Below are 7,984 nucleotides of genomic sequence, written 5' to 3' on the forward strand. Positions count from 1 at the left end.
CATATCAGCTAGGTGTCCCTAACACTTCCTCCCCAAAACTGAACCTAGAGATAGCTACTCTCAATCAGGCTGGGCTTGGTGGCTCACGCCTGTAATCCCAGCATTTTGTGGAGGCCTAGGCAGGCAGATAACCTGAGGTCAGGAGTTCGAGACCAGCCTGGCTTACATGGTGAAATCCTGACTCTACTAAAAACATAAAAATTAGCCAGGCGTGGCGGTGTGCACCTGTAATCCCTGGTACCTGGGAGACCGAGGCAGGAAAATCGCTTGAACCGAGGAAGCGGAGGTTGCAGTGAGTCGACATCATGCCACTGCACTCCAGTCTGGGCGACACTCCCTCTCAAAAAAAAAAAATGAAGAAAAAGATACCAACACACACAACACACATCACCAAATATCATACACGTTTATAAATGAGGGAGATAGGAAAGGGTCCAGAAAGGTGGGATTTGAAATGATTTATGAGTTTCAAAAATGCTGTTATTTATTTATTTTTTAAGTAGAGACGGGGGTTGGGTGTCACTATTTGCCCAGGCTGGTCTCGAACTCCGGGTCTCAAGTGATCCTCTGCCTAGGCCTGTCCAAAGTGTTGAGATCACAGGAGTGACCTATTACGCCCGACCTGGCTTTTGTGTTTTTGGTTTTTGTTTTGTTTAATTGACGCTTAAGGTGCCTGACAGTCTGCGGGATCGAGCTGGGAGACGAATTCAGATTTCGCTGGGGGAACGGAGTGCGGAGTGTCACAGTAGCTGGACCCTAAACTGGGGCAGCTGGACCCTAAGCTGGGGCAGCTGGACCCTAAGCTGGGGCAGCTGGACCCTAAACTGGGGCAGCTGGACCCTAAACTGGCGCAGCTGCGCGCGCGCTCCAGCGGAGTCCCAAGGTCATTAACCAACCACGGGCTCCTGGGAAGCGGCTTATGAACAGCATCCGGCTGGCGCTGGCCTGCTGGCGCCAGGGACTTTCTTCCGCCTGGCCAGACAGGTCCCTGTTTTTTGTTTTTCAAAATTCAGAAAGCATCTCCGAATGTTTGCCCAGAAGGGGGTGAAACATACTTTCCTGGCCTTTCTTTCACTTTGTTGTAGTTCTATGTGGATGAACAATGGGGAAAATGCCGCGCGTTTAGCCAGGCAGATAAGAAAACAGCCATAGCCGTCAGGCCCCCGACCCGGCGCCGCCATAAATAGACCCGGCCTCACCATTTTAGTCCTTTTTGCGGAGTGGGCTCGTGGGTTGCTGGTAGAAGAGATGTAATGTTTTTCTACCGCGTGCTGCAGGCCCGGCTGTTGAGTGAGGGGGAGCAGGGGATCCCAATGGCCTGCCCTGCCTTTGCGCAGCAGCCAGCGGGCAGGTACGTCGCGGCCTGGCCGAGGGAGGAGAGCGCGGTCCCCAGTCGAGGTGAACTACCATTGCACACTGTAGAGTTTCTGGTGCCTCTTCTTGGAACTCGGCTAGCGGCGCCACAGCCCCTGCTGACTAATCGCGACATCACAACTGTGAGTGGGGTTGTGCGAGTGACTGTAAAATGGGGGTGACGGTCGCCCGGGGAGAGGAGGGGAGTGATGATGACCCCAGGTGACTCTGAGTGTGTCGCTGACGCCATCACCGCAGCGCTCTGACCGCCCCTCGGTCCAACATTTCTAGACCGGGCTCAACGAGGGGTTCACGGCCAAGATCTCTAATCTTTTGTTCCTGTGTTTCATTTCCCCGTTAGGAATTGTAAGACGTTCATCGCTGTGTTATCCTTGAGTAAAGGTGAGTATTAGGTGCGGGAGCCTTTTGAGTGCCTCTTGGGAAAGCTTTGTTCCCAAGCAGGCTTTCGTTCATGGGGCATTATGCGCCTCCCTGCCTTTTTTTTTTTTTTTTTTTTTTTTGGAGACAGTCTGCCTGTCCCCCTGGCTGGAGTGCAGTGGCAAGAACACAGTACTGCAGCCTCTGCCTCCCGGGTTCAGTCGATTGTCCTGCCTCAGCTTCCCGACTAGCTGGGACTACAGGCCCGCCCCACCACACTCGGCTAATTTTTGTATTTTTAGTAGAAGGGGTTTCACCGTGTTGGTCAGGATGGTCTCCGTCTCCTGACCTCGTGAGCCATTGCGTCCTGCCACTTTTTTCTTTTTTGAGCTATCCACGTACCACAGCTGGTGACCCTTTTATTTGTTCTTGCTATTTTGTTTTTGAGACTGTTTGCTCCGTCGCCCAGGCTGGAGCGCAATACCAGGATCTTCCTGCCGCATCCGCCGTCAGGGCTCGAGTGGTCTTTCCACCTCAGCCTCCTGGGACTACAGGCACGTGCTACCACCACGCCTGGCTAATTTTTAGTTTTTTTTTTTTTTTTTTTTTTTTTTTTTTAACAGAAACGGGCTTTTACCATGTCCAGGCTGGTCTCGACTCCTGGGCTCAAACAGTCCTCCTGCCTGTCTCCCAAAGTACTGGAGTTACAGAGGTGAGTCGCTGCGCCTGATGTTGGTGACTTTCTAGAGACTACTTTTTGGGTTACACCATTTTCCTTGTGACTGTTGTGTTTTTACTGTTTTGGGGGACCAGGGGAGAGAGTCTCGCTCTGTTGCCTAGGCTGGAGTACAGTGGCATGGTCTACACTTACTGCAATCTCTGCCTCCTGGGTTCAGGCGATTCTCCTGCCTCAGCCTCTAGAGTAGCTGGGATTACAAGCATGTGCCACGGCTCCCTGCTAATTTTGTATTTAGTAGAGACGGGGTTTCTCCATATTGGTCAGGCTGGTCTCAAACTCAGGTGATCCACCTGGTTCGGCCTCCCAAAGTGCTGGGATTACAGGCGTGAGCCACCTTGCCTGGCCTGTGTTTTTACGTTTCAATAAATTCCTGTATTTTTGTTGAAGGCTGGGTAACCTGACTCCTCCACTCATTTCTACTGTAAACTAGGAGTACACTGAGACCTCCCAGAGGAGCTGTTCTCTGCAGTTTTAAGTTACTTTCTATTACTCTTTCTAACGTCCATTCTTGGACTCATTTGTTAGACCAATATATATTGGGACTGTTGTGTTTTCTTTGAATGTACTGGATAGATCTCTTTCCAGAAGGGCTTCCCTTGATCCAGATCTCCCTAATTGGGAATGATGATTTCACAGACTAGAGTCTCTGATGCTGGTCATGATGTCAAAACTAAGTTCTGACTCATTTAGGGAACTGGATACTTGGGTTTCTAAGAGGGACCCAATGGAAGAGCCATAATTCTGCTTATTCTCAAATTGTCTTGTTTTCACCTTGTTAGAATGTGAGCTCTGGAAGCCCAGCCAGGGACAATGCTCCTTCACAGAGATTCTGCACTAACCTGAGTGAAGGCCTAAGGTTTGGAACCTCCCCCTCGTGGAAAGAAGCTTTGTATGGCTGTCATGCTTAGACAGTGATTCCTGCGACTTGACCTTCAGGCTGGGAGAGGTGGAGAGCCATGCGTGTTCTCCTTCGTTGCTATGGTGAGTATCCTTTGTTTTGGCTCAGTCGGAGCGGTAATGATGATCTGGTTGGACTAGAGTCTCTGAGCTTTTCTCTGAGGATCTTTGAACCCACCTGATCCACCCTCATCCTGCCTAGAATCTCCTGTAATTCATGTTTTTATGGCCAGTTATTTACATGATGAGGTTTGATTGGCTATGGTTCTGCAGGATGTATGTGAAGCATGGTGCTGGCATCTACTCAGCCTCTGGGGAGGCCTCATGATACTTTATATTGCATAAGGTACAGAGAAAAGTAGGGATGTAGCATGGCCAGAGCAGCAGCAATGGCTGGGAGTTTCCTCACCTTTTTAATAAACTGGTCTCTAGAGAACTGATTGTCATGAGCACAGCATCAACGGGATGGTACTTAAGTCATTCATGAAGAATCCATCCCAGTGATCCATTACAATTCAATATGAGATTTGGTGGGGAGACAGATCTAAACTATATTACAGGGTCTCACTTTGTGCACAGGCTGGTCTTCAACTCCTGCCTCAGTGAGCCACTGTGCCCCACCCCAACATGTTTTGTGTATTTTTTGAGACTCGCTCTGTCATCCAGGCTGGAGTGCAGTGGTACACTCTTTATCATGATATGGTACGCCATATCAGCTTACTACAGCCTCTGTCTCCCAGGTTCAAGCAATTCTCCTGCCTCAGCCTCCCAAGTAGCTGGGATTACAGGCATGCGCCACCAGGCCCGGCTACTTGTTGTATTTTTAATAGAGACAGGGTTTCACCATGGTGGCCAGGCTGGTCTTGAATTCCTGACCAAGAGATCCGCCTGACCTCCCAAAGTGCTGAGATTACAGGTGTTAGCCACCGCACACAGCCCGCAACATGTATTTTTATTTTTTGTTTGAGATGGAGTTTCGCTTTGTCGCCCAGGCTAGACTGCAGTGGCGCATTCTCAGCTCACTGCACCCTCTGCCTCCCAGGTTCAAGTGATTCTGCCTCTCAGCCTCCCGACTACTTGGGATTACAGGCATGCACCACCGTGCCCAGCTAATTTTGTATTTTTAATAGAGATGGAGTTTCACCATGTTGGTCTCGAACTCCTGATCTCAGGTGATTTGCCCACCTTGGCCTCCCAAAGTGCTGGGATTACAGGTGTAAGCCATAACGTCTGACAATTTTACTGTTTTTTGAGACAGTCTTGCTCTCACCCAGGCTGGAGTGCAGTGGTGCAATTACAGCTCACTGCAGCCTCAACTTCCTGGGTTGAAGCTCACCTCTCACCTCACCCTTGGAGTAGCTAATGACTACAGGCATGCACCACTATCTCTGACTGATTTTTTTGAGATGAGTCTCGCTCTGTCGCCCAGGCTGGAATGCAGTGGCGCGATCTTGGCTCACCGCAAGCCTCGCCCAGCCTATCCCTGGCTAATTTTTTTTAAAAAAATTTGAGGATGGGTGTGGTGCCTCACGCCTATAATCGCCGCCTCTGTGGGAGGCTGAGGTGGGTGGATCACCTGAGTCAGCCTGGCCAACATGGTGAAAACCTGTCTCTACTAAAAATACAAAAATTAGCTGGGCGTGGTGGCAGGTGCCTGTCAGTGATCTACTTAGGAGGCTGAGGCAGGAGAGTAGCTTGAACCTGGGAGGTGGAGGTTGCAGTGAGCTGATATGGCGCCATTGCGCTTCACCCTGGGTGACAGCAAGACTCCATCTCAAAAAAAATCTGTAGATATGGGGTCCTACTATGGTGCTCAAGCTGGGTCTCAAACTTCTGGGCTCAAGTGATTCTCCTGCCTTGGCCTCCCAAAGTGTTGGAATTGACAGGCGTGAGCTACCATGCCCAGCCTCAGCTTTTGTTGTAGATTTAGGGGGTATTATGTGTAATTTCGTTACTTGGGTTCAGTGTATACTCAACGTTTAGCTCCCACTTGCAAGTGAGAACATACGGTATCTGGTTTTCTGTTCTGTATTAATTCACCTGAGGATCATGGCCTTTGGTTGCATCCATGTTTCTGCAAAGGACATAAAATCCTTCATTTGTATTGGTACATTCTATATGGTTCTAATATTCTTTTTATGAATTTTCAGGAATTTGCTGACACAATATCTTCTGCCTGGTGCTGGGCATATCCTAAGAACTGACAACTTTCCTGTATTACCCTGTGTGAGCAGCTGTGTCACCTTATTGGGGGAAGAATGCCTGAAAATTAGGGGGCACTTCAAGTAGAGAGCTTCTATTTCCTGTATTTGTCTTATATACAAGTATTTGCTTTTATCAAAATAATTCTAATAAAACATTTTAAAGTAAACAAGACATGGTTTGGTCTCAGTGAAAAGGTACAAAAAGATTAAGGGGGCTGGGCACAGTGGCTCATACCTGTAACCCCAGCACTTTGGGAGGCTGAGGTGGGTGGGTCACAAGGTCAGGAGATCGAGATTATCCTGGCCAACATGGTGAAACCCCGTCTCTACTAAAAAATATATATATACAAAAATTAGCTGGGTGTGGTGATGCATGCCTTGTAATCCCAAGCTACTCGGGAGGCTGAGGCGGCAGAATAGCTTTGAACCAGGGAGTTGGAGGTTACAGTGAGCAGAGATCATGCCACTGTACTCCAGTCAGCCATCTCAAAAAAAGATTAAGGGAAGTGAAAGGTGAAGCCGTGTGAGTTAATGCTAAGAGTTAGGCTGTACCCCACCTTAACCCTAATATTAGAGATTCTTGGTTGGGTGACATAGTATTATGTATAATACACTAGACTTTTGACAGTCATTTGAGGTTTTTTGTTTTTTTTTGTTTTTTGGTGGAGGGGAGGTGGAGTTTTGCCCTTGTTGCCCAGGCTGGAGTGCAATGGTAAAATCTTGCCTCACTGTAACCTCTGCGTCTTGAGTTCAAGTGATTCTCCTGCCTCACAGCCTCCTGAGTAGCTGGAATTACAGGCACCTGCCACCTCCCCCAACTATTTTTTGTATTTTTAGCAGAGGCAAGGTTTCACCATATTGGCCAGGCTGGTCTTAAACTCCTGATCTCAGGTGATCCACCCACCTTAAACCATCCGCCTGCCTCAGCCTCCCAAAGTGTTGGGATTATAGGCATGAGCCACTGAGCCTGGCCAAATTTTAGCTTTTTAAATTATTGTAAAGTATCCACACAGCTACCTAATTAGCCACCTTTTTTTTTTTTTTTTTTTTTTTGTGGAGACAGTTACACCCTGTTACCTGGGCTGGAATATAGTGGTGCAATTTTGGCTCACTGCAGCCTGTCCCTCCTGGGTTCAAGTGGTTTTCATGCTTCAGCGTTCCCAGTAACAGGCTACAGCTGCACACCTTATTTTAAAGAGATGGGGGTTTCACCATATTGACCAGGGTGGTTTTGAACTCCTGACCTCAAGTAATGTGCCCAGCTGGAACATTACCAATAACTTTGAAGCAAACCTGTGTGATTCAGTTTCGCTTTTTCTTCCTACTTGGAGAATTAACTGGGTATATCATCCTCTGGCTTTTCTTAGTAGTTTTACTGAGTGCATTCCTAAACAATGTGTCATTTTAATTTTGTATATCTTTTGAACTTTATAAAAATTGAATGATCCACCAGACACAGGAGACAACATTTTTCTTTTTTTTTTTGGGGGGGATGGTGTCTCGCTGTGTTGCCCAGGCTGGAGTGCAGTGGCGCGATCTGGACTCACTGCAACCTCTGCCTCCCAGGTTCATGCCATTCTTCTGCCTCAGCCTCCTGAGTAGCTGGGACTACAGGCACCCGCCACCACACCCAGCTAATTTTTTGTATTTTTAGTAGAGACGGGGGTTTCACCATGTTGGCCAGACTGGTCTCGAACTCCACCTTGTGATTTGTCCACCTCGGACTCCCAAAGTGCTGGCATTACAAGCATGAGCCACTGTGCCTGGCCCATTTTTTATTTTTCAAAAAGAATAGTTCTTCATGTGTTCTGCCACAACTTTTTTTTGGTAGAGGGGACAGAGTCTTGCTCTGTTGCCAGGCTGGAGTGCAGTGGTGTGATCTCAGCTCACTGCAACCTCCACCTCCCAGGTTCAAGCGATTATCCTGCCTCAGTTTCCCGAGTAGCTGGGAACACAGGTGTGCACGACCACACCCAGCTAATTTGTATTTTTACTAGAGATAGGGTTTCACCATGTTGGCCAGGATGGTCTCCATGTCCTGACGTCACCATCCGCCTGCCTCGGCCTCCCAAAATGCTGGGATTACAGGTGTGAGCCACCACGCTTGGCTTTATTTATTTATTTTTGAGACGTAGTTTTGCTCTTGTTGCCCAGGCTGGAGTGTGATGGCACGATCTCAGCTCACCGCAACCTCTGCCTCCTGGGTTCAAGCAATTCTCCTGCCTCAGCCTCCCAAGCAGCTGGGATTATGTGCCACCATGCCCAGCTAATTTTTAGTAGAGACAGAGTTTCTCCATGTTTGTCAGGCTGGTCTCCCGAACGCCAGCCTTGGTGTCTGAAAGTGAGTGCTAGGTTTCTAGGCCAGAACCACCATGCCTGGCCTGCAACATTTTTTGTTGTTCATGTATTTTCC

The 7,984-nt window shown here is 48.5% G+C and overlaps 3 non-coding genes and 1 pseudogene across 4 annotated transcripts; all 4 read left to right on the plus strand.

Moving 5' to 3' along the window:
- Nucleotides 1-1,200: 1,200 nt before the first annotated feature.
- On the plus strand, nt 1,201-5,741 carry LOC103222358 (uncharacterized; annotated as a pseudogene). Its single transcript, XR_493329.3, has 5 exons — nt 1,201-1,398; nt 1,715-1,755; nt 2,355-2,443; nt 3,250-3,451; nt 5,518-5,741. The product of XR_493329.3 is annotated as an uncharacterized protein (transcript).
- On the plus strand, nt 1,559-1,621 carry LOC119626872 (small nucleolar RNA SNORD48). Its single transcript, XR_005243065.1, has one exon. It is a non-coding gene; the product is annotated as a small nucleolar RNA SNORD48 (small nucleolar RNA).
- Nucleotides 3,088-3,154, plus strand: LOC119626870 (small nucleolar RNA SNORD52). Its single transcript, XR_005243063.1, has one exon. It is a non-coding gene; the product is annotated as a small nucleolar RNA SNORD52 (small nucleolar RNA).
- Nucleotides 3,477-3,559, plus strand: LOC140708964 (small nucleolar RNA ZL8). The gene has a single exon (XR_012089267.1). It is a non-coding gene; the product is annotated as a small nucleolar RNA ZL8 (small nucleolar RNA).
- Nucleotides 5,742-7,984: the final 2,243 nt, after the last annotated feature.

Source organism: Chlorocebus sabaeus, chromosome 17, assembly GCF_047675955.1.
Source record: "Chlorocebus sabaeus isolate Y175 chromosome 17, mChlSab1.0.hap1, whole genome shotgun sequence".
Classification (NCBI taxonomy): Eukaryota; Metazoa; Chordata; class Mammalia; order Primates; family Cercopithecidae; genus Chlorocebus; species Chlorocebus sabaeus.